The 27,651-nt window shown below is 40.1% G+C and overlaps 4 non-coding genes across 4 annotated transcripts; 2 read left to right on the top strand and 2 right to left on the bottom strand.

Moving 5' to 3' along the window:
- Positions 1-4,755: 4,755 nt before the first annotated feature.
- On the bottom strand, positions 4,756-4,828 carry TRNAT-AGU (transfer RNA threonine (anticodon AGU)). Its single transcript has one exon. It is a non-coding gene; the product is annotated as a tRNA-Thr (tRNA).
- A 9,102-nt stretch (positions 4,829-13,930) lies between these two features.
- Positions 13,931-14,003, bottom strand: TRNAT-AGU (transfer RNA threonine (anticodon AGU)). The gene has a single exon. It is a non-coding gene; the product is annotated as a tRNA-Thr (tRNA).
- Positions 14,004-15,343: 1,340 nt separating this feature from the next.
- On the top strand, positions 15,344-15,416 carry TRNAT-AGU (transfer RNA threonine (anticodon AGU)). The gene has a single exon. It is a non-coding gene; the product is annotated as a tRNA-Thr (tRNA).
- Positions 15,417-26,058: 10,642 nt separating this feature from the next.
- On the top strand, positions 26,059-26,131 carry TRNAT-AGU (transfer RNA threonine (anticodon AGU)). Its single transcript has one exon. It is a non-coding gene; the product is annotated as a tRNA-Thr (tRNA).
- Positions 26,132-27,651: the final 1,520 nt, after the last annotated feature.

Genomic DNA, 27,651 nt, shown 5'->3' with positions numbered 1-27,651 from the left:
TTACACTACCGGTGTAGTCACTTTTGGATAAGCTTTTATTATCATCAATTGACAAATCAAAGCACAGTCTCAGGAAAGAATTTTTCGCTCCCAAACAAACCATCGTGTTGCTGCTACTGTGTGTAACGCAGCCTTCCAACGATATGGGCCCCTGCAAAAGGACGCTTCTAGAAAAGGGACTTTTTAATTTTCCAAAAGAAGGTACAAAGAAGGGGGCCAAGTTAGGCTATTTATTCTAAGGATCAGTCTTCTGTTCTTAACGCTCTTTTGCTAACGCGGGAAATGGCGAATATGTATGAAGATGAGGATGAAGATATCTATATATATCTATTTTGTATTTAACATGAATTATACGTATTTGCTGTCTTCAGCGTTAGCGAGTTAGCGCAAGGAAGCAGACGAAACAATGGCCGAACCCACCCACATACACATGTATGTACATAAACACCCACACACGCACCTATACATACATACACATTTCAATATATACATACATATACATAAAGAGACATATACATATAAACACATGTAAATATTCATACTTTCTGCCTTCATCCAATTTCGTCGCCACCCCGCCACACATGAAATGGCATCCCCCTCCCCTAGAGCACGCGCAAGGTAGCCTTAGGAAAAGACAACAAAAGCCACATTCGTTCACACTCAGTCTCTTGCTGTCATGTGTAATGCACCGAAACCACAGCTCCCTTTCCACATCCACGCCACATTCCATGGTTTACCACAGACACTTCACATACCAAGTTTCAATCCATTGACAGCACGTCGACACCGGTAAAACATATCGTTCCAATGCACTCTATTCCTAGCACGCCTTTCACCCTCTTGTATGTTCAAGCCCCGATCGCTCAAACTCTTTTTCACTCAAGCCTTCCACCACCAATTTGGTTTCCGACACTTCCTTTTTCCTCCAAATCTGATATATCTATCCTCTTTGTCAATCTTTCCTCACTCATTCTCTACATGTGACCAAACCATTTCAATATACCCTCTTCTGCTCTCTCAACCACACTCTTTTTAGTACCTCACATCTCCTTGACCCTTTCATTACTTGCTCGATCAAACCACCTCACACCCCATATTGTCCTTAAGCACTTCATTTCCAACACATCCGCCCTCCTCCGCACAACCTCGCTACCATATAACAATGTTAGAAAACCCATTCTTTCAAACACACCCATTTCTGCTCTACGAGATAAGTTCTCGCCTTACACACATTCTTGAACGCTCCCAGAACCTTCGTCCCCTCCCCCACTCTGTGATTCACTTCCGCTGCCATTGTTCCATCCGTTGGTAAATCCACTCCCAGACTTCTAAAAGACTTCACATCCTCCAGTTTTTCTCCATTCAATCTTACCTCCCTATTGACTTATCCCTCCACCCCCACCAAACCAAATAACCTTTCTCTTCTTCGCCTTTAATCTCAACTTTCTATATTCACACACTTTACCAAACTCAGTCACCAACATCTGCAGTTTGACACCTGAATCAGCCAACCGCGCTTTATCATCAGCGAACAAGAACTGACTCACTTCCCAAGCCTTAGCATCCACAATAGCATCCACACATATATATATATATATATATATATATATATATATATATATATATATATATATATATATATATATATATATATATATATATATATATATATATATATATATATATATATATATATATATATATATATATATATATATATATATATATATATATATATATATATATATATATATATGTAAATATATATATATATATATATATATATATATATATATATATATATATATATATATATATATATATATATATATATATATATATATATATATATATATATATATATATATATATATATATATGTATATATATATATAATATATATATATATATATATATATATATATATATATATATATATATATATATATATATATATATATATATATACATATATATATATATATATCTATATATATATATATATATATATATATATATATATATATATATATATATATATATATATATATATATATATATATATATATATATTCCTAAGAGTCCACGGGGAAAATGAAACACGAAAAGTTCCCAAGTGCACTTTCGTGTAATAATCACATCATCAGGGGAGACAAAAGAGAGAAATATAACAGTCAGTTGATATGCATCGAAGACACGAAGCTAGGACGCCATTTCCCATTTGGCTAAATATATATATATATATATATATATATATATATATATATATATATATATATATATATATATATATATATATATATATATATATATATATATATATATATATATATGTATGTATATATATATATATATATATATATATATATATATATATATATATATATATATATATATATATATATATATATTTTTTTTTTCCGATATCTCTCGCGTTTGCGAGTTAGCGCAAGGAAACAGACGAAAGGAATGGCCCAACCCACCCCCATACACTTGTGCATACATACACGTCCACACACGCAAATATACATACCTACACAGCGTTCCATAGTTTACCCCAGACGCTTCACATGCCCTGATTCAATCCACTGACAGCACGTCAACCCCGGTATACCACATCGATCCAATTCACTCTATTCCTTGCCCTCCTTTCACCCTCCTGCATGTTCAGGTCCCGATCACACAAAAACTTTTTCACTCCATCTTTCCACCTCCAATTTGGTCTCCCACATCTCCTCGTTCCCTCCACCTCCGACACATATATCCTCTTGGTCAATCTTTCCTCACTCATTCTCTCCATGTGCCCAAATCATTTCAAAACACCCTCTTCTGCTCTCTCAACCACGCTCTTTTTATTTCCACACATCTCTCTTACCCTTACGTAACTTACTCGATCAAACTACCTCACACCACACATTGTCCTCAAACATCTCATTTCCAGCACATCCGCCCTCCTGCGCACAACTCTAACCATAGCCCACGCCTCGCAACCATACAACATTGTTAGAACCACTATTCCTTCAAACATACCCATTTTTGCTTTCCGAGATAATGTTCTCGACTTCCAAACATTCTTCAAGGCTCCCAGATTTTCGCCCCCTCCCCCACCCTATGATCCACCTCCGCTTCCATGGTTCCATCCGCTGCCAGATCTACTCCCAGATATCTAAAACACTTTACTTCCTCCAGTTTTTCTCCATTCAAACTTACCTCCCAATTGACTTGACCCTCAACCCTACAGTACCTAATAACCTTGCTCTTATTCACATTTACTCTTAACTTTCTTCTTTCACACACTTTACCAAACTCAGTCACCAGCTTCTGCAGTTTCTCACATGAATCAGCCACCAGCGCTGTATCATCAGCGAACAACAACTGACTCACTTCCCAAGCTCTCTCATCCACAACAGACTTCATACTTGCCCGTCTTTCCAAAACTCTTGCATTCACCTCCCTAACAACCCCATCCATAAACAAATTAAACAACCATGGAGACATCACATACCCCTGCCGCAAACCTATATTCACTGAGAACAAATCACTTTCCTCTCTTCCTACACGTACACATGCCTTACATCCTCGATAAAAAGTTTTCACTGCTTCTAACAACTTGCCTCCCACACCATATATTCTTAGTACCTTCCACAGAGCATCTCTATCAACTCTATCATATGCCTTCTCCAGATCCATTGGCTTTTCTAAGTATTTCTCACATACATTCTTCAAAGCAAACACCTGATCCACACATCCTCTACCACTTCTGAAACCACGCTGCTCTTCCCCAATCTGATGATCTGTACATGCCTTCACCCTCTCAATCAATACCCTCACATTTGACTTACCAGGAATACTCAAAAAAACTTATACCTCTGTAATTTGAGCACTCACTCTTATCCCCTTTGCCTTTGTACAATGACACTATGCACGCATTCCGCCAATCCTCAGGTACCTCACCATGAATCATACATACATTAAATAACCTTACCAACCAGTCAACAATACAGTCACCCCCTTTTTTAATAACTTCCACTGCAATTCCATCCAAACCTGCTGCCTTGCCGGTTTTCATCTTCCGCAAAGCTTTTACTGCCTCTTCTCTGTTCACCAAATCAGTTTCCCTAACCCTCTCACTTTGCACACCACCTCGACCAAAACACCCTATATCTGCCACTCTATCATCAAACACATTCAATAAACCTTCAAAATACTCACTCCATCTCCTTCTCACATCACCACTTCTTCTTATCACCTCCCCATTAGCCCCCTTCACAGAAGTTCCCATTTGCTCCCTTGTCTTACGCACTTTATTTACCTCCTTCCAGAACATCTTTTTATTCTCCCTAAAATTTAATGATACTCTCTCACCCCAACTCTCATTTGCCCTCTTTCTCTCCTCTTGCACCTTTCTCTTGACCTCCTGTCTCTTTCTTTTATACATCTCCCACTCATTTGCATTTTTTCCCAGCAAAAATCGTCCAAATGCCTCTCTCTTCTCTTTCACTAATAATCTTCCTTCTTCATCCCACCACTCACTACCCGTTCTAATCACCCCACTTCCCACGCTTCTCATGCCACAAGCATCTTTTGCGCAAGCCATCACTGCTTCGCTAAATACATCTCATTCCTGCCCCACTCCCCTTACCTCCTTTGTATATATATATATATATATATATATGGTAATCTATCTGCAGTGTAGCAGATAGGAGTTCTTACACTCGCGGGACCCCAACTCCAGAAAAAGTAACTTCGTCCGGCTGCCTTCAGGGAGGATCGAACTCCTGGCCTCTGGTTTACTAGACCAGCGCTCTCGCCACTGAGCTATGAAGGCTCTTGGAATGTGATTACTTTCAGTGATTACCATTTTTGTGTTACGGAAAGAGAGCTTTACTCATATTGACCCGAGTCTTAATCTTGTACTATGTGCTACTTGTACTATGACATATGCTATTAATTCTGTATTCCGGAAGGTAGCTTTTCTCATATTGGCCCGCGTCTTAATCTTATACTATATCTTAGCCTGAGTTAGGTGTATGTGTCCTTTTCTGTGTCTGTCTGTCTATCTGTCTTTGTTACTAAATTCCTCATGCTCGAGGTTACACTACCGGTGTAGTCACTTTTAGATAAGCTTTTATTATCATCAATTGACAAATCAAAGCACAGTCTCAGGAAAGAATTTTTCGCTCCCAAACAAACCATCGTGTCGCTGCTACTGTGTGTAACGCAGCCTTCCAACGATATGGGCCCCTGCAAAAGGACGCTTTTAGAAAAGGGACTTTTTAATTTTCCAAAAGAAGGTACAAAGAAGGGGGCCAAGTTAGGCTATTTATTCTAAGGATCAGTCTTCTGTTCTTAACGCTCCTTTGCTAACGCGGGAAATGGCGAATATGTATGAAGATGAGGATGAAGATATCTATATATATATATCTATTTTGTATTTAGCATGAATTATACGTATTTGCTATCTTCAGCGTTAGCGAGTTAGCGCAAGGAAGCAGACGAAACAATGGCCGAACCCACCCACATACAAATGTATGTACATAAACACCCACACACGCACCTATATATACATACACATTTCAATATGTACATACATATACATAAAGAGACATATACATATAAACACATGTAAATATTCATACTTTCTTCCTTCATCCAATTTCGTCGCCACCCCGCCACACATGAAATGGCATCCCCCTCCCCTAGAACGCGCGCAAGGTAGCCTTAGGAAAAGACAACAAAAGCCACATTCGTTCACACTCAGTCTCTTGCTGTCATGTGTAATGCACCGAAACCACAGCTCCCTTTCCACATCCACGCCACATTCCATGGTTTACCACAGACACTTCACATACCAAGTTTCAATCCATTGACAGCACGTCGACACCGGTAAAACATATCGTTCCAATTCACTCTATTCCTAGCACGCCTTTCACCCTCTTGTATGTTCAAGCCCCGATCGCTCAAACTCTTTTTCACTCAAGCCTTCCACCACCAATTTGGTTTCCGACACTTCCTTTTTCCTCCAAATCTGATATATCTATCCTCTTTGTCAATCTTTCCTCACTCATTCTCTACATGTGACCAAACCATTTCAATATACCCTCTTCTGCTCTCTCAACCACACTCTTTATAGTACCTCACATCTCCTTGACCCTTTCATTACTTGCTCGATCAAACCACCTCACACCACATATTGTCCTTAAGCACTTCATTTCCAACACATCCGCCCTCCTCCGCACAACCTCGCTACCATATAACAATGTTAGAAAACCCATTCTTTCAAACACACCCATTTCTGCTCTACGAGATAGGTTCTCGCCTTACACACATTCTTGAACGCTCCCAGAACCTTCGTCCCCTCCCCCACTCTGTGATTCACTTCCGCTGCCATTGTTCCATCCGCTGGTAAATCCACTCCTAGACTTCTAAAAAACTTCACATCCTCCAGTTTTTCTCCATTCAATCTTACCTCCCTATTGACTTATCCCTCCACCCCACCAAACCAAATAACCTTTCTCTTCTTCGCCTTTAATCTCAACTTTCTACATTCACACACTTTACCAAACTCAGTCACCAACATCTGCAGTTTGACACCTGAATCAGCCAACCGCGCTTTATCATCAGCGAACAAGAACTGACTCACTTCCCTAGCCTTAGCATCCACAATAGCATCCACATATATATATATATATATATATATATATGTATTTATATGTATATATATATTCCTAAGAGTCCACGGGGAAAATGAAACACGAAAAGTTCCCAAGTGCACTTTCGTGTAATAATCACATCATTAGGGGAGACAAAAGAGAGAAATATAACAGTCAGTTGATATGCATCGAAGACACGAAGCTAGGACGCCATTTCCCATTTGGCCAAATATATATATATATATATATATATATATATATATATATATATATATATATATATATATATATATATATATATATATATATATATATATATATATATATATACATATATATATATATATATATATATATATATATATATATATATATATATATATATATATATATATATGTATATATATATATATATATATATATATATATATATATATATATATATATATATATATATATATATTTTTTTTTTTTTTATATTTTTTTTTTTTTTCCAAAGGAAGGAACAGAGATGGGGGCTGGATGAGTATGTTTCCTCAGAGGCCATGTCCTCTGTTCTTAACGCTACCTCGCTGACGCGGGAAATGGCGAATAGTATGAAAGAAAAAAGAATATATATATATATATATATATATATATATATATATATATATATATATATATATATATATATACATTTTTTTTTTTTTTTTTTTTGCCGCTGTCTCTCGCGTTTGCGAGGTAGCGCAAGGAAACAGACGAAAGGAATGGCCCAACCCACCCCCATACACATGTACATACATACACATCCACACACGCAAATATACATACCTACACAGCTTTCCATGGTTTACCCCAGACCCTTCACATACCCTGATTCAATCCACTGACAGCACGTCAACCCCGGTATACCACATCGATCCAATTCACTCTATTCCTTGCCCTCCTTTCACCCTCCTGCATGTTCAGGCCCCGATCACACAAAATCTTTTTCACTCCATCTTTCCACCTCCAATTTGGTCTCCCACATCTCCTCGTTCCCTCCACCTCCGACATATATATCCTCTTGGTCAATCTTTCCTCACTCATTCTCTCCATGTGCCCAAATCATTTCAAAACACCCTCATCTGCTCTCTCAACCACGCTCTTTTTATTTCCACACATCTCTCTTACCCTTACGTTACTTACTCGATCAAACCACCTCACACCACACATTTTCCTCAAACATCTCATTTCCAGCACATCCACCCTCCTGCGCACAACTCTATCCATAGCCCACGCCTCGCAACTATACAAAATTGTTGGAACCGCTATTCCTTCAAACATACCCATTTTTGCTTTCCGAGATAATGTTCTCGACTTCCAAACATTCTTCAAGGCTCCCAGGATTTTCGCCCCCTCCCCCACCCTATGATCCACTTCCGCTTCTATGGTTCCATCCGCTGCCAGATCTAATCCCAGATATCTAAAACACTTTACTTCCTCCAGTTTTTCTCCATTCAAACTTACCTCCCAATTGACTTGACCCTCAACCCTACAGTACCTAATAACCTTGCTCTTATTCACATTTACTCTTAACTTTCTTCTTTCACACACTTTACCAAACTCAGTCACCAGCTTGTGCAGTTTCTCACATGAATCAGCCACCAGCGCTGTATCATCAGCGAACAACAACTGACTCACTTCCCAAGCTCTCTCATCCACAACAGACTTCATACTTGCCTCTTTTTCCAAAACTCTTGCATTTACCTCCCTAACAACCCCATCCATAAACAAATTAAACAACCATGGAGACATCACACACCCCTGCCGCAAACCTACATTCACTGAGAACCAATCACTTTCCTCTCTTCCTACACGTACACATGCCTCACATCCTCGATAAAAACTTTTCACTGCTTCTAACAACTTGCCTCCCACGCCATATATTCTTAATACCTTCCACAGAGCATCAATATCGACTCTTTCATATGCCTTCTCCAGATCCATAAATGCTACATGCAAATCCATTTGCTTTTCTAAGTATTTCTCAAATACATTCTTCAAATATATATGTATATATATTATATATATATATATATATATATATATATATATATATATATATATATATATATATATTTTTTTTTTTTTCTTTTTATACTTTGTCGCTGTCTCCCGCGTTTGCGAGGTAGCGCAAGGAAACAGACGAAAGAAATGGCCCAACCCCCCCCCCCCATACACATGTACATACACACGTCCACACACGCAAATATACATACCTACACAGCTTTCCATGGTTTACCCCAGACGCCTCACATGCCCCGACTCAATCCACTGACAGCACGTCAACCCCGGTATACCACATCACTCCAATTCACTCTATTCCTTGCCCTCCTTTCACCCTCCTGCATGTTCAGGCCCCGATCACACAAAATCTTTTTCACTCCATCTTTCCACCTCCAATTTGGTCTCCCTCTTCTCCTCGTTCCCTCCACCTCCGACACATATATCCTCTTGGTCAATCTTTCCTCACTCATTCTCTCCATGTGCCCAAACCATTTCAAAACACCCTCTTCTGCTCTCTCAACCACGCTCTTTTTATTTCCACACATCTCTCTTACCCTTACGTTACTTACTCGATCAAACCACCTCACACCACACATTTTCCTCAAACATCTCATTTCCAGCACGTCCATCCTCCTGCGCACAACTCTATCCATAGACCACGCCTCGCAACCATACAACATTGTTGGAACCACTATTCCTTCAAACATACCCATTTTTGCTTTCCGAGATAATGTTCTCGACTTCCACACATTTTTCAAGGCTCCCAGGATTTTCGCCCCCTCCCCCACCCTATGATCCACTTCCGCTTCCATGGTTCCATCCGCTGACAGATCCACTCCCAGATATCTAAAACACTTCACTTCCTCCAGTTTTTCTCCATTCAAACTCACCTCCCAATTGACTTGACCCTCAACCCTACTGTACCTAATAACCTTGCTCTTATTCACATTTACTCTTAACTTTCTTCTTAACAGCTTCTGCAGTTTCTCACATGAATCAGCCACCAGCGCTGTATCATCAGCGAACAACAACTGACTCACTTCCCAAGCTCTCTCATCCACAACAGACTTCATACTTGCCCCTCTTTACAAAACTCTTGCATTTACCTCCCTAACAACCCCATCCATAAACAAATTAAACAACCATGGAGACATCACACACCCCTGCCGCAAACCTACATTCACTGAGAACCAATCACTTTCCTCTCTTCCTACACGTACACATGCCTTACATCCTCGATAAAAACTTTTCACTTCTTCTAACAACTTGCCTCCCACACCATATATTCTTAATACCTTCCACAGAGCATCTCTATCAACTCTATCATATGCCTTCTACAGATCCATAAATGCTACATACAAATCCATTTGCTTTTCTAAGTATTTCTCACATACATTCTTCAAAGCAAACACCTGATCCACACATCCTCTACCACTTCTGAAACCGCACTGCTCTTCCCCAATCTGATGCTCTGTACATGCCTTCACCCTCTCAATCAATACCCTCCCATATAATTTACCAGGAATACTCAACAAACTTATACCTCTGTAATTTGAGCACTCACTCTTATCCCCTTTGCCTTTGTACAATGGCACTATGCACGCATTCCGCCAATCCTCAGGCACCTCACCATGAGTCATACATACATTAAATAACCTTACCAACCAGTCAACAATACAGTCACCCCCTTTTTTAATAAATTCCACTGCAATACCATCCAAACCTGCTGCCTTGCCGGCTTTCATCTTCCGCAAAGCTTTTACTACCTCTTCTCTGTTTACCAAATCATTTTCCCTAACCCTCTCACTTTGCACACCACCTCGACCAAAACACCCTATATCTGCCACTCTGTCATCAGACACATTCAACAAACCTTCAAAATACTCATTCCATCTCCTTCTCACATCACCACTACTTGTTATCACCTCCCCATTTACGCCCTTCACTGAAGTTCCCATTTGCTCCCTTGTCTTACGCACCCTATTTACCTCCTTCCAGAACATCTTTTTATTCTCCCTAAAATTTACTGATAGTCTCTCACCCCCAACTCTCATTTGCCCTTTTTTTCACCTCTTGCACCTTTCTCTTGACCTACTGTCTCTTTCTTTTATACTTCTCCCACTCAATTGCATTTTTTCCCTGCAAAAATCGTCCAAATGCCTCTCTCTTCTCTTTCACTAATACTCTTACTTCTTCATCCCACCACTCACTACCCTTTCTAAACAGCCCACCTCCCACTCTTCTCATGCCACAAGCATCTTTTGCGCAATCCATCACTGATTCCCTAAATACATCCCATTCCTCCCCCACTCCCCTTACTTCCATTGTTCTCACCTTTTTCCATTCTGTACACAGTCTCTCCTGGTACTTCCCCACACAGGTCTCCTTCCCAAGCTCACTTACTCTCACCACCTTCTTCACCCCAACATTCACTCCTCTTTTCTGAAAACCCATACTAATCTTCACCTTAGCCTCCACAAGATAATGATCAGACATCCCTCCAGTTGCACCTCTCAGCACATTAACATCCAAAAGTCTCTCTTTCGCACGCTTGTCAATTAACACGTAATCCAATAACGCTCTCTGGCCATCTCTCCTACTTACATAAGTATACTTATGTATATCTCGCTTTTTAAACCAGGTATTCCCAATCATCAGTCCTTTTTCAGCACATAAATCTACAAGCTCTTCACCATTTCCATTTACAACACTGAACACCCCATGCATACCAATTATTCCCTCAACTGCCACATTACTCACCTTTGCATTCAAATCACCCATCACTATAACCCGGTCTCGTGCATCAAAACCGCTAACACACTCATTCAGCTGCTCCCAAAACACTTGCCTCTCATGATCTTTCTTCTCATGCCCAGGTGCATATGCACCAATAATCACCCACCTCTCTCCATCAACTTTCAATTTTACCCATATTAATCGAGAATTTACTTTCTTACATTCTATCACATACTCCCACAACTCCTGTTTCAGGAGTATTGCTACTCCTTCCCTTGCTCTTGTCCTCTCACTAACCCCTGACTTCACTCCCCAGACATTTCCAAACCACTCTTCCCCTTTACCCTTGAGCTTCGTTTCACTCAGAGCCAAAACATCCAGGTTCCTTTCCTCAAACATACTACCTATCTCTCCTTTTTTCACATCTTGGTTACATCCACACACATTTAGGCACCCCACTCTGAGGCTTCGAGGAGGATGATCACTCCCCGCGTGACTCCTTCTTCTGTTTCCCATTTTAGAAAGTTAATACAAGGAGGGGAGGATTTCCGGCCCCCCGCTCCCGTCCCTTCTAGTCGCTTTCTACGACACGCGAGGAATACGTGGGAAGTATTCTTTCACCCCTATCCCCAGGGATAATATACATATATATATACATATACACACACACACACATACACACACACACGCACACACACACACACACACACACATACATATATATACATATGAAAAATGTAAGAAACAATTTAGAAAACAAACTTTTAGCTTGAAATGAATGAAAAAAATGAATGTCACATAATGGTGTATCATTATGTGATATATACATATATATATATATATATATATATATATATATATATATATATATATATATATATATATATATATATATATATATATATATATATATATACATATATATGTATATTTATATATATATTTATACATACACGTCCACACACGCAAATATACATACCCATACATCTCAACTTATTCATATATATTCACACACAGACATATACATATATACACATGTACATAATTCATAGTATGCCTCTATTCATTCCCATCGCCACCTCGCAATACACGAAATAACAACCCCCTCCCCCCTCATGTGTGCGAGGTAGCGATGGGAAAAGACAACAAAGGCCACATTCGTCCACACTCAGTCTCTATCTGTCATGTAATAATGCACCGAAACCACAGCTCCCTTTCCACATCCAGGCCCCACAGAACTTTCCATGGTTTCCCCCAGACGCTTCACATGCCCTGGTTCAATTCATTGACAGCACGTCGACCCCGGTATACAACATCGTTCCAATTCACTCTATTCCTTGTAGGCCTTTCACCCTCCTGCATGTTCAAGCCTCGATCATTCAAAGTCTTTTTCATTCCATCTTTCCACCTCCAATTTATATATATATATATATATATATATATATATATATATATATATATATATATATATATATATATATATATATATATATATATATATATATATATATATATATATATATATATATATATATATATATATATATATATAAACACATATATACATGTATATATATATATATATATATATATATATATATATATATATATATATATATATATATATATATATATATATATTTATAAATATATATATATATATATATATATATATATATATATATATATATATATATATATATATATATATATATATATATATATATATATATATATATATATATATATATATATATATATATATATATGCAGGGAACTGAAGCTCCCAAACTGTGCACAACATGATTATTACAATATCTGTTTCATACAACAGACAACAGTCAACATCGTTAAGAACCAACAGCAGCGTGAGTCTCCGTGTTATGATGGTTGGTGTTGAGGCTCATGACCATCTCGGGACCAACACTTGTTTCCCAAGCTTGGTAGACAGTCAACAGTCAAGGTTGTTGCTCATCGTCTCCTTTTTTTGAATGGTCGACTTTATCGAGCGTCCGAACTCCACTTATGACGAAGAGTTTCTGATAGCCCGCTGACGACGCTTCAGCAGTGACCCAGCCTTGTGCCAGAACAATTTTCGCGGAAGTGGCTTTGGTAGTGGATAGATAACCCGAAAGGCAGTAGTTGAGACTAGAGGAGAGCGCGTGAACTAGCGATTTCTATAGAGAACGATGAGTTGGCATCACACAGCTGTTCCAAAGAAGACAATCCTGACCCAACAGCAACAGTACAGGGAGAAAGTTTCCAAATGGTGATTACTACGAAAAAATAGGATGAAAAGGCTAGGGTTGGCTGGACTTATTGAAGCAGTAATTCTGTTGAACTAGAAAAGGTAGATAAGGGAAAAGATAAAGGTGTAGTAATCTCCGGTGATCTAAAGCCAAGTAGGCAATACATAAAAAGTACTTAGAAAGACGAACGAGATTGTAATAGAACGAGATAGAAATCCTTTTACTCGCTGGACCTCAACTCTAGAAAAAGTAATTTCGTCCCGCTGCCTTCAGGGAGGATCGAACTCCCGGCCTCTGGTTTACTAGACCAGCGCTCTCGCCACTGAGCTATGAAGGCTCTTGGAATGTGATTACTTTCAGTGATTACTATATTTGTGTTACGGAAAGAGAGCTTTACTCATATTGAGCCCAGTCTTAATCTTGTACTATGTCTTCACTGCTATGTATGTACGCAAACACTTTCACCTTAGACTGAGCTAGGTGTATGTGTCCTTGTCTGTGTCTGTCTGTCTGTTTGTTACTGAATTCCTCATGCTCGAGTTTACACTACCAGTGCAAAGACACCTTTAGTCAGGCTTTATCATCATCAGTTGACAAAACAGAGCACAGTCTCAGGAAAAAAATTCTTGCTAAAGAACAGACAATCTTGTCTTTGCTACTGAGTGTAACGCAGGCTTCCAACGACAAGGTCCCCTGGAAAAGGACTCCTCCAGAAAGGGGTCTTCGGTGTACATATATATATATACATATATATATATATATATATATATATATATATATATATATATATATATATATATATATATATATATATATATATATACATATATTATCCCTGGGGATAGGGGAGAAAGAATACTTCCCACGTATTCCCTGCGTGTCGTAGAGGGCGACTAAAAGGGAAGGGAGCGGGGGGCTGGAAATCCTCCCCTCTCGATTTTTCCTTTTTTTTTCCCAAAAAAGAAGGAACAGAGAAGGGGGCCAGGTGAGGATATTCCCTCTAAGGCCCAGTCCTCTGTTCTTAACGCTACGTCGCTAACGCGGGAAATGGCAAATTGTGTGAAAAAAAAAAAAAAAATATATATATATATATATATATATATATATATATATATATATATATATATATATATATATATATATATATATATATATATATATACATATTGGAAAGGAGCACAATTTTTACGCATGATCAAGATATTCCTATGAGTCCGCGGGGAAAATGAAACGCGATTAGTTCCCAAGTGTACTTTCGTGTAATAATCACATCATCAAGGGAGACACAAGAAAGAAATATAAGTCAGTTGATATACATCGAAGAGACGGAGCCAGGACGCCATTTGGTAAACATGCGATTGTCCAAGACATGTCGTTACAATCAATAGCAGCGACATTATGGTTTGTTATGGAGCGAAAAGTTCTTTCTTGAGACTGTGCTCTGATTTGTCAACTGATGATGATAAAAGCTTCTCCAAAAGTGACTACACTGGTAGTATAACCTCGAGCATGAGGAAGTCAGCAACACAGACAGACAGACAGACAGACCCAGACAAAGACAAATACACCTAACTCAGGCTAAGACATAGTATAAGATTAAGACACGGGTCAATATGAGAAAAGCTATCTTCCCGTAACACAGAAATAGTATTCACAAAAAGGAATCACATTCCAAGAGCCTTCATAGCTCAGTGGCGAGAGCGCTGGTCTAGTAAACCAGAGGCCGGGAGTTCGATCCTCCCTGAAGGCAGCCCGACGAAGTTACTTTTTCTGGAGTTGGGGGTCAGGCGAGTGTAAGAACTCCTATCTGCTACACTGCAAATAGATTACCATGTATATATATATATACATATATATATATATATATATATATTTTTTTTTTTTTATACTTTGTCGCTGTCTCCCGCGTTTGCGAGGTAGCGCAAGGAAACAGACGAAAGAAATGGCCCAACCCCCCCCCCATACACATGTATATACATACGTCCACACACGCAAATATACATACCTACACAGCTTTCCATGGTTTACCCCAGACGCTTCACATGCCTTGATTCAATCCACTGAAAGCACGTCAACCCCGGTATACCACATCGCTCCAATTCACTCTATTCCTTGCCCTCCTTTCACCCTCCTGCATGTTCAGGCCCCGATCACACAAAATCTTTTTCACTCCATCTTTCCACCTCCAATTTGGTCTCCCTCTTCTCCTCGTTCCCTCCACCTCCGACACATATATCCTCTTGGTCAATCTTTCCTCACTCATTCTCTCCATGTGCCCAAACCACTTCAAAACACCCTCTTCTGCTCTCTCAACCACGCTCTTTTTATTTCCACACATCTCTCTTACCCTTACGTTACTCACTCGATCAAACCACCTCACACCACACATTGTCCTCAAACATCTCATTTCCAGCACATCCATCCTCCTGCGCACAACTCTATCCATAGCCCACGCCTCGCAACCATACAACATTGTTGGAACCACTATTCCTTCAAACATACCCATTTTTGCTTTCCGAGATAATGTTCTCGACTTCCACACATTCTTCAAGGCCCCCAGAATTTTCGCCCCCTCCCCCACCCTATGATCCACTTCCGCTTCCATGGTTCCATCCGCTGCCAGATCCACTCCCAGATATCTAAAACACTTCACTTCCTCCAGTTTTTCTCCATTCAAACTCACCTCCCAATTGACTTGACCCTCAACCCTACTGTACCTAATAACCTTGCTCTTATTCACATTTACTCTTAACTTTCTTCTTCCACACACTTTACCAAACTCAGTCACCAGCTTCTGCAGTTTCTCACATGAATCAGCCACCAGCGCTGTATCATCAGCGAACAACAACTGACTCACTTCCCAAGCTCTCTCATCCCCAACAGACTTCATACTTGCCCCTCTTTACAAAACTCTTGCATTTACCTCCCTAACAACCCCATCCATAAACAAATTAAACAACCATGGAGACATCACACACCCCTGCCGCAAACCTACATTCACTGAGAACCAATCACTTTCCTCTCTTCCTACACGTACACATGCCTTACATCCTCGATAAAAACTTTTCACTGCTTCTAACAACTTTCCTCCCACACCATATATTCTTAATACCTTCCACAGAGCATCTCTATCAACTCTATCATATGCCTTCTCCAGATCCATAAATGCTACATACAAATCCATTTGCTTTTCTAAGTATTTCTCACATACATTCTTCAAAGCAAACACCTGATCCACACATCCTCTACCACTTCTGAAACCACACTGCTCTTCCCCAATCTGATGCTCTGTACATGCCTTCACAATCTCAATCAATACCCTCCCATATAATTTACCAGGAATACTCAACAAACTTATACCTCTGTAATTTGAGCACTCACTCTTATCCCCTTTGCCTTTGTACAATGGCACTATGCACGCATTCCGCCAATCCTCAGGCACCTCACCATGAGTCATACATACATTAAATAACCTTACCAACCAGTCAACAATACAGTCACCCCCTTTTTTAATAAATTCCACTGCAATACCATCCAAACCTGCTGCCTTGCCGGCTTTCATCTTCCGCAAAGCTTTCACTACCTCTTCTCTGTTTACCAAATCATTTTCCCTAACCCTCTCACTTTGCACACCACCTCGACCAAAACACCCTATATCTGCCACTCTATCATCAAACACATTCAACAAACCTTCAAAATACTCACTCCATCTCCTTCTCACATCACCACTACTTGTTATCACCTCCCCATTTGCGCCCTTCACTGAAGTTCCCATTTGCTCCCTTGTCTTACGCACTTTATTTACCTCCTTCCAGAACATCTTTTTATTCTCCCTAAAATTTAATGATACTCTCTCACCCCAACTCTCATTTGCCCTTTTTTTCACCTCTTGCACCTTTCTCTTGACCTCCTGTCTTTTTCTTTTATACATCTCCCACTCAATTGCATTTTTTCCCTGCAAAAATCGTCCAAATGCCTCTCTCTTCTCTTTCACTAATACTCTTACTTCTTCATCCCACCACTCACTACCCTTTCTAATCAACCCACCTCCCACTCTTCTCATGCCACAAGCATCTTTTGCGCAATCCATCACTGATTCCCTAAATACATCCCATTCCTCCCCCACTCCCCTTACTTCCATTGTTCTCACCTTTTTCCATTCTGTACTCAGTCTCTCCTGGTACTTCCTCACACAGGTCTCCTTCTCAAGCTCACTTACTCTCACCACCCTCTTCACCCCAACATTCACTCTTCTTTTCTGAAAACCCATACAGATCTTCACCTTAGCCTCCACAAGATAATGATCAGACATCCCTCCAGTTGCACCTCTCAGCACATTAACATCCAAAAGTCTCTCTTTCGCACGCCTGTCAATTAACACGTAATCCAATAACGCTCTCTGGCCATCTCTCCTACTTACATAAGTATACTTATGTATATCTCGCTTTTTAAACCAGGTATTCCCAATCATCAGTCCTTTTTCAGCACATAAATCTACAAGCTCTTCACCATTTCCATTTACAACACTGAACACCCCATGTATACCAATTATTCCCTCAACTGCCACATTACTCACCTTTGCATTCAAATCACCCATCACTATAACCCGGTCTCGTGCATGAAAACCACTAACACACTCATTCAGCTGCTCCCAAAACACTTGCCTCTCTTGATCTTTCTTCTCATGCCCAGGTGCATATGCACCAATAATCACCCACCTCTCTCCATCAACTTTCAGTTTTACCCATATCAATCGAGAATTTACTTTCTTACACTCTATCACATACTCCCACAACTCCTGTTTCAGGAGTATTGCTACTCCTTCCCTTGCTCTTGTCCTCTCACTAACCCCTGACTTTACTCCCCAGACATTCCCAAACCACTCTTCCCCTTTACCCTTGAGCTTCGTTTCACTCAGAGCCAAAACATCCAGGTTCCTTTCCTCAAACATACTACCTATCTCTCCTTTTTTCACATCTTGGTTACATCCACACACATTTAGGCACCCCACTCTGAGCCTTCGAGGAGGATGAGCACTCCCCGCGTGACTCCTTCTTCTGTTTCCCATTTTAGAAAGTTAATACAAGGAGGGGAGGATTTCTGGCCCCCCGCTCCCATATATATATATATATATATATATATATATATATATATATATTATCCCTGGGGATAGGGGAGCAAGAATACTTCCCACGTATTCCCTGCGTGTCGTAGAAGGCGACTAAAAGGGGAGGGAGCGGGGGGCTGGAAATCCTCCCCTCTCGTTTTTTTTTTAATTTTCCAAAAGAAGGAACAGAGAATTGGGCCAGGTGAGGGTAGTCCCTCAAAGGCTCAGTCCTCTGTTCTTAACGCTACCTCGCTAATGCGGGAAATGGCGAATAGTTTGAAAGAAAGAAAGAAAAGAATATATATATATATATATATATATATATATATATATATATATATATATATATATATATATATATATATATGTATATATATATATATATATATATATATCCCTAGGGATAGGGGTGAAAGAATACTACCCATGTATTTCCCGCGTGTCGTAGAAGGCGACTAAAGGGGACGGGAACGGGAGTTAGAAAACCCTCCGCTCCTTGTATTTTAACTTTCTAAGAGGGAAAATAGAAGGAGTCACGCGGGGAGTACTCATCCTCCTCGAAAGCTCAGACTGGGATATCTAAATGTGTGTGGATGGAACCAAGATGAGAGAGAGATGTGTTGTAATGAAAAGAGTGTGGTTGAGAGAGCAGAAAAGGGTGTTTTGAAATGGTTTGATCACATGGAGAGAATGAGTGAGGAAAGATTGACCAAGAGGATATATGTGTCAGAGGTGGAGGGAACAAGGAGAAGTGGGAGACCAAATTGGAGGTGGAAAGATGGAGTGAAAAAGATTTTCAGTGATCGGGGCCTAAACACGCAGGAGGGTGAAAGGCGTGCAAGGAATAGAGTGAATTGGAACGATGTGGGATACTGAGTGTGAGCGAATGGGGCCTTTGTTGTCTTCATAGCGCTACCTCGCGCACATGAGGGGGGAATGAGTTGCTATTTCATGTGTGGCGGGGTGGCGATGGGAATGAATAAAGGCAGACAGTATGAATTATGTATATGTCTGTGTGTGTATATATATGTATACGTTGAGATGTATAGGTATGTATATTTGCGTGTATGGACGTGTATGTGTATACATGTGTATGTGGGTGGGGTGGGCCATTCTTTCGTCTGTTTCCTTGCGCTACCTCGCTAACGCGGGAGACAGCGACAAAGGAAAATATATAATATATATATATATATATATATATATATATATATATATATATATATATATATATATATATATATATATATATATATATATATATATATATGGAGAGAGATGGGTGATTATTGGTGCATAGACACCTGGGCATGAGAAGAAAGATCATGAGAGGCAAGTGTTTTGGGAGCAGCTGAATGAGTGTGTTAGTGGTTTTCATGCACGAGACCGGGTTATAGTGATGGGTGATTTGAATGCAAAGGTGAGTAATGTGGCAGTTGAGGGAATAATTGGTATACATGGGGTGTTCAGTGTTGTAAATGGAAATGGTGAAGAGCTTGTAGATTTATGTGCTGAAAAAGGACTGATGATTGGGAATACCTGGTTTAAAAAGCAAGATATACATAAGTATACTTATGTAAGTAGGAGAGATGGCCAGAGAGCGTTATTGGATTACGTGTTAATTGACAGGCGCGCGAAAGAGAGACTTTTGGATGTTAATGTGCTGAGAGGTGCAACTGGAGGGATGTCTGATCATTATCTTGTGGAGGCTAAGGTGAAGATTTGTATGGGTTTTCAGAAAAGAAGAGTGAATGTTGGGGTGAAGAGGGTGGTGAGAGTAAGTGAGCTTGAGAAGGAGACTTGTGTGAGGAAGTACCAGGAGAGACTGAGTACAGAATGGAAAAAGGTGAGAACAATGGAAGTGAGGGGAGTGGGGGAGGAATGGGATGTATTTAGGGAATCAGTGATGGATTGCGCAAAAGATGCTTGTGGCATGAGAAGAGTGGGAGGTGGGTTGATTAGAAAGGGTAGTGAGTGGTGGGATGAAGAAGTAAGAGTATTAGTGAAAGAGAAGAGAGAGGCATTTGGACGATTTTTGCAGGGAAAAAATGCAATTGAGTGGGAGATGTATAAAAGAAAGAGACAGGAGGTCAAGAGAAAGGTGCAAGAGGTGAAAAAGAGGGCAAATGAGAGTTGGGGTGAGAGAGTATCATTAAATTTTAGGGAGAATAAAAAGATGTTCTGGAAGGAGGTAAATAAAGTGCGTAAGACAAGGGAGCAAATGGGAACTTCAGTGAAGGGCGCAAATGGGGAGGTGATAACAAGTAGTGGTGATGTGAGAAGGAGATGGAGTGAGTATTTTGAAGGTTTGTTGAATGTGTTTGATGATAGAGTGGCAGATATAGGGTGTTTTGGTCGAGGTGGTGTGCAAAGTGAGAGGGTTAGGGAAAATGATTTGGTAAACAGAGAAGAGGTAGTAAAAGCTTTGCGGCAAGGCAGCAGGTTTGGATGGTATTGCAGTGGAATTTATTAAAAAAGGGGGTGACTGTATTTTTGACTGGTTGGTAAGGTTATTTAATGTATGTATGACTCATGGTGAGGTGCCTGAGGATTGGCGGAATGCGTGCATAGTGCCATTGTACAAAGGCAAAGGGGATAAGAGTGAGTGCTCAAATTACAGAGGTATAAGTTTGTTGAGTATTCCTGGTAAATTATATGGGAGGATATTGATTGAGAGGGTGAAGGCATGTACAGAGCATCAGATTGGGGAAGAGCAGTTTGGTTTCAGAAGTGGTAGAGGATGTGTGGATCAGGTGTTTGCTTTGAAGAATGTATGTGAGAAATACTTAGAAAAGCAAATGGATTTGTATGTAGCATTTATGGATCTGGAGAAGGCATATGATAGAGTTGATAGAGATGCTCTGTGGAAGGTATTAAGAATATATGGTGTGGGAGGCAAGTTGTTAGAAGCAGTGAAAAGTTTTTATCGAGGATGTAAGGCATGTGTACGGGTAGGAAGAGAGGAAAGTGATTGTTTCTCAGTGAATGTAGGTTTGCGGCAGGGGTGTGTGATGTCTCCATGGTTGTTTAATTTGTTTATGGATGGGGTGGTTAGGGAGGTGAATGCAAGAGTTTTGGAAAGAGGGGCAAGTATGAAGTCTGTTGTGGATGAGAGAGCCTGGGAAGTGAGTCAGTTGTTGTTCGCTGATGATACAGCGCTGGTGGCTGATTCATGTGAGAAACTGCAGAAGCTGGTGACTGAGTTTCGTAAAGTGTGTGAAAGAAGAAAGTTAAGAGTAAATGTGAATAAGAGCAAGGTTATTAGGTACAGTAGGGTTGAGGGTCAAGTCAATTGGGAGGTGAGTTTGAATGGAGAAAAACTGGAGGAAGTGAAGTGTTTTAGATATCTGGGAGTGGATCTGGCAGCGGATGGAACCATGGAAGCGGAAGTGGATCATAGGGTGGGGGAGGGGGCGAAAATTCTGGGAGCCTTGAAGAATGTGTGGAAGTCGAGAACATTATCTCGGAAAGCAAAAATGGGTATGTTTGAAGGAATAGTGGTTCCAACAATGTTGTATGGTTGCGAGGCGTGGGCTATGGATAGAGTTGTGCGCAGGAGGATGGATGTGCTGGAAATGAGATGTTTGAGGACAATGTGTGGTGTGAGGTGGTTTGATCGAGTAAGTAACGTAAGAGTAAGAGAGATGTGTGGAAATAAAAAGAGCGTGGTTGAGAGAGCAGAAGAGGGTGTTTTGAAATGGTTCGGGCACATGGAGAGAATGAGTGAGGAAAGATTGACCAAGAGAATATATGTGTCGGAGGTGGAGGGAACGAGGAGAAGAGGGAGACCAAATTGGAGGTGGAAAGATGGAGTTAAAAAGATTTTGTGTGATCGGGCCCTGAACATGCTGGAGGGTGAAAGGAGGGCAAGGAATAGAGTGAATTGGAGCGATGTGGTATACCGGGGTTGACGTGCTGTCAGTGGATTGAAACAAGGCATGTGAAGCGTCTGGGGTAAACCATGGAAAGCTGTGTAGGTATGTATATTTGCGTGTGTGGTCGTATGTATATACATGTGTATGGGGGTGGGTTGGGCCATATATATATATATATATATATATATATATATATATATATATATATATATATATATATATATATATATATATATATATATATATATATATACATATATATATATATATATATATATATATATATATATATGTATTATATATATATATTTTGCTTTGTCGCTGTCTCCCGAGTTAGCGAGGTAGCGCAAGGAAAACAGACGAAAGAATGGCCCACCCCACCCACATACACATGTATACACATACACGTCCATACACGCAAATATACATACCTATACATCTCAACGTATACATATATATACACACACAGACATATACATAATACAGACATATACATATATATATATATATATATATATATATATATATATATATATATATATATATATATATATATATATATTTTGCTTTGTCGCTGTCTCTCGCGTCTGCGAGGTAGCGCAAGGAAACAGACGAAAGAATGGCCCACCCCACCCACATACACATGTATACACATACACGTCCATACACGCAAATATACATACCTATACATCTCAACGTATACATATATATACACACACAGACATATACATAATACAGACATATATATATATATATATGTATATATATATATATATATATATATATATATATATATATATATATATATATATATATATATATATATATATATATATATATATATATATATATATATATATATATATAAATATATATATATATATATATATATATATATATATATATATATATATATTTATTTATTTTATTATACTTTGTCGCTGTCTCCCACGTTTGCGAGGTAGCGCATGGAAACAGACGAAAGAAATGGCCCAACCCCCCCCCCCATACACATGTATATACATACGTCCACACACGCAAATATCCATACCTACACAGCTTTCCATGGTTTACCCCAGACGCTTCACATGCCTTGATTCAATCCACTGACAGCACGTCAACCCCGGTATACCACATCGCTCCAATTCACTCTATTCCTTGCCCTCCTTTCACCCTCCTGCATGTTCAGGCCCCGATCACACAAAATCTTTTTCACTCCATCTTTCCACCTCCAATTTGGTCTCCCGTCTTCTCCTCGTTCCCTCCACCTCCGACACATATATCCTCTTGGTCTATCTTTCCTCACTCATTCTCTCCATGTGCCCAATCCACTTCAAAACACCCTCTTCTGCTCTCTCAACCACGCTCTTTTTATTTCCACACATCTCTCTTACCCTTACGTTACTCACTCGATCAAACCACCTCACACCACACATTGTCCTCAAACATCTCATTTCCAGCACATCCATCCTCCTGCGCACAACTCTATCCATAGCCCACGCCTCGCAACCATACAACATTGTTGGAACCACTATTCCTTCAAACATACCCATTTTTGCTTTCCGAGATAATGTTCTCGACTTCCACGCATTCTTCAAGGCCCCCAGAATTTTCGCCCCCTCCCCCACCCTATGATCCACTTCCGCTTCCATGGTTCCATCCGCTGCCAGATCCACTCCCAGATATCTAAAACACTTCACTTCCTCCAGTTTTTCTCCATTCAAACTCACCTCCCAATTGACTTGACCCTCATCCTTACTGTACCTAATAACCTTGCTCTTATTCACATTTACTCTTAACTTTCTTCTTCCACACACTTTACCAAACTCAGTCACCAGCTTCTGCAGTTTCTCACATGAATCAGCCACCAGCGCTGTATCATCAGCGAACAACAACTGACTCACTTCCCAAGCTCTCTCATCCCCAACAGACTTCATACTTGCCCCTCTTTCCAAAACTCACACACCCCTGCCGCAAACCTACATTCACTGAGAACCAATCACTTTCCTCTCTTCCTACACGTAAACATGCCTTACATCCTCTATAAAAACTTTTCACTGCTTCTATTAACTTTACTCCCACACCATATACTCTTAATACCTTCCACAGAGCATCTCTATCAACTCTATCATATGCCTTCTCCAGATCCATAAATGCTACATACAAATCCATTTGCTTTTCTAAGTATTTCTCACATACATTCTTCAAAGCAAACACCTGATCCACACATCCTCTACCACTTCTGAAACCACACTGCTCTTTTTTTTTTTGCTTTGTCGCTGTCTCCCGCGTTTGCGAGGTAGCGCAAGGAAACAGACGAAAGAAATGGCCCAACCCACCCCCATACACATGTATATACATACGTCCACACACGCAAAATATACATACCTACACAGCTTTCCATGGTTTACCCCAGACGCTTCACATGCCCCGATTCAATCCACTGACAGCACGTCAACCCCGGTATACCACATCGCTCCAATTCACTCTATTCCTTGCCCTCCTTTCACCCTCCTGCATGTTCAGGCCCCGATCACACAAAATCTTTTTCACTCCATCTTTCCATCTTTTGCTTTGTCGCTGTCTCTCGCGTCTGCGAGGTAGCGCAAGGAAACAGACGAAAGAAATGGCCCAACCCACCCCCATACACATGTATATACATACACGTCCACACACGCAAATATACATACCTATACATCTCAATGTACACATATATATACACACACAGACATATACATATATACACATGAACATAATTCATACTGTCTGCCTTTATTCATTCCCATCGCCACCCCGCCACACATGGAATAACATGCCCCTCCCCCCTCATGTGTGTGAAGTAGTGCTAGGAAAAGACAACAAAGGCCCCTTTCGTTCACACTCGGTTTCTAGCTGTCATGTAATAATGCCCGAAACCACAGCTCCCTTTCCATATCCAGGCTCCACAGAACTTTTCATGATTTACCCCAGACGCTTCACATGCCCTGATTCAATCCATTGACAGCACGTCGACCCCGGTATTCCACATCGATCCAATTCTGGAAGAGTCCTTTTCCAGGGGTCCTTGTCGTTGGAATCCTCCGTTACACTCAGTAGCAAAGACAAGATTGTCTGTTCTTTAGCGAGAAGTTCTTTCCTGAGACTGTGCTCTGTTTTGTCAACTGATGATGATAAAGCCTGACTAAAGGTGTCTTTGCACTGGTAGTGTAAACTCGAGCATGAGGAATTCAGTAACACAGACAGACAGAAAGACACAGACGAGACATACACCTAGCTCGGTCTAAGGTGAAAGTGTTTGTGTACATACATAACAGTGAAGACATAGTACAAGATTAAGACTCGGGTTAATAGGATTAAAGCTCTTTTCCCGTAATAGAAAATTAGCAATCACAGAAATTAATCACATTCCAAGAGCCTTCATAGCTCAGTGGCGAGAGCGCTGGTCTAGTAAACCAGAGGCCGGGAGTTCGATCCTCCCTGAAGGCAGCGTGACGAAATTACCTTTTCTAGAGTTGAGGTCTCGCTAGTGTAAGAATTTCTATCTCGTACACTGCAGAAAGATTGCCATATATATATATATATATATATATATATATATATATATATATATATATATATATATATATATATATTCATTAATTTTGTTTCGTCGCTGTCTCCCGCGTTAGCGAGGTAGCGCAAGGAAACAGACGAAAGACTGGCCCAGCCCACCCACATACACATGTATATACATACACGTCCACACACGCAAATATACATACCTATACATCCCAATGTATACATATATATATACACACAGACATATACATATATACACATGTACATAATTCATACTGTGTGCCTTTATTCATTTTCATCGCCACCTCGCCACACATGGAATAACAACCACCTCCGCCCTCATGTGTGCGAGGTAGCGCTAGGAAAAGACAACAAAGGCCACATTCGTTCACACTCAGTCTCTAGCTGTCATGTAATAATGCCCGAAACCACAGCTCCCTTTCCACATCCAGGCCCCACAGAACTTTCCATGGTTATATTTATGATTTGCCAGCTGATGAGTTCCTTGTGCCGTTGGTAGGGTCTACAAATGTCAGTTATTTTCATGTATTAAGTTTCACATCTATTCTTTCCTCTTCCTTACAAAGAACATTTATTTGCCTCATACTTTCCAAGTTTCATTCAAGAATTTCGTTCGTCTTTCTGAGTACTTTCATGCACTGCCTACTTGGCTTTAGATCACCAGAGATTACTGCACCTCTATCTTTTCCCTCATTTACCTTTTGCAGTTCTACAGAATTCTTGTTCCAGTAAGTCCAGCCAACTCTCGATTTTTATCCTTTTTCTCTTAGTCATCACCACTTGGAAACTTTCTCCCTGTACTGTTGCTTTTAGGTCAGGATTCTCTGCATTGGAACAGCTGTGTGATGACAGCACATCCTACTCTTTAGGAATCGCTAGTTCCCGCGCTCTCCTCTAGTCTCAATTACTGCCTGTCGGGGTATCCACCAATTACCTAAGCCACTTCCCCGAGGAATTGTTCAGGCACGAGGCTGGGTCACTGCTGAAGCGTCGTCAGCGGGCTATCAGAAACTCTTCGTCATAAGTGGAGTTCGGACGCTCGATAAAGTCGACCATTCAAAAAAAGGAGACGATGAGCAACAACCTTGACTGTTGACTGTCTGCCAAGTTTGGGACACAAGCGTTGGTCCCGAGATGGTCATGAGCCTCAACACCAACCATCATAACACGGAGACTCACGCTGCTGTTGGTTCTTAACGATGTTGACTGTTGTCTGTTGTATGGAACATATATTGTAATACTCACATTATGCATAGTGTGGGAATTTCAGTTCACTGTAGGACACTGGATATATATATATATATATATATATATATATATATATATATATATATATATATATATATATATATATATATATATATATATAGCGTGGGCTATAGAAAGAGTTGTGCGGGGGAGGGTGGATGTGCTGGAAATGAGATATT

This window comes from Panulirus ornatus, chromosome 5 (genome assembly GCF_036320965.1).
Source record: "Panulirus ornatus isolate Po-2019 chromosome 5, ASM3632096v1, whole genome shotgun sequence".
In the NCBI taxonomy this organism is placed as follows: domain Eukaryota; kingdom Metazoa; phylum Arthropoda; class Malacostraca; order Decapoda; family Palinuridae; genus Panulirus; species Panulirus ornatus.
This window is presented reverse-complemented; position numbering and strand designations above follow the sequence as displayed.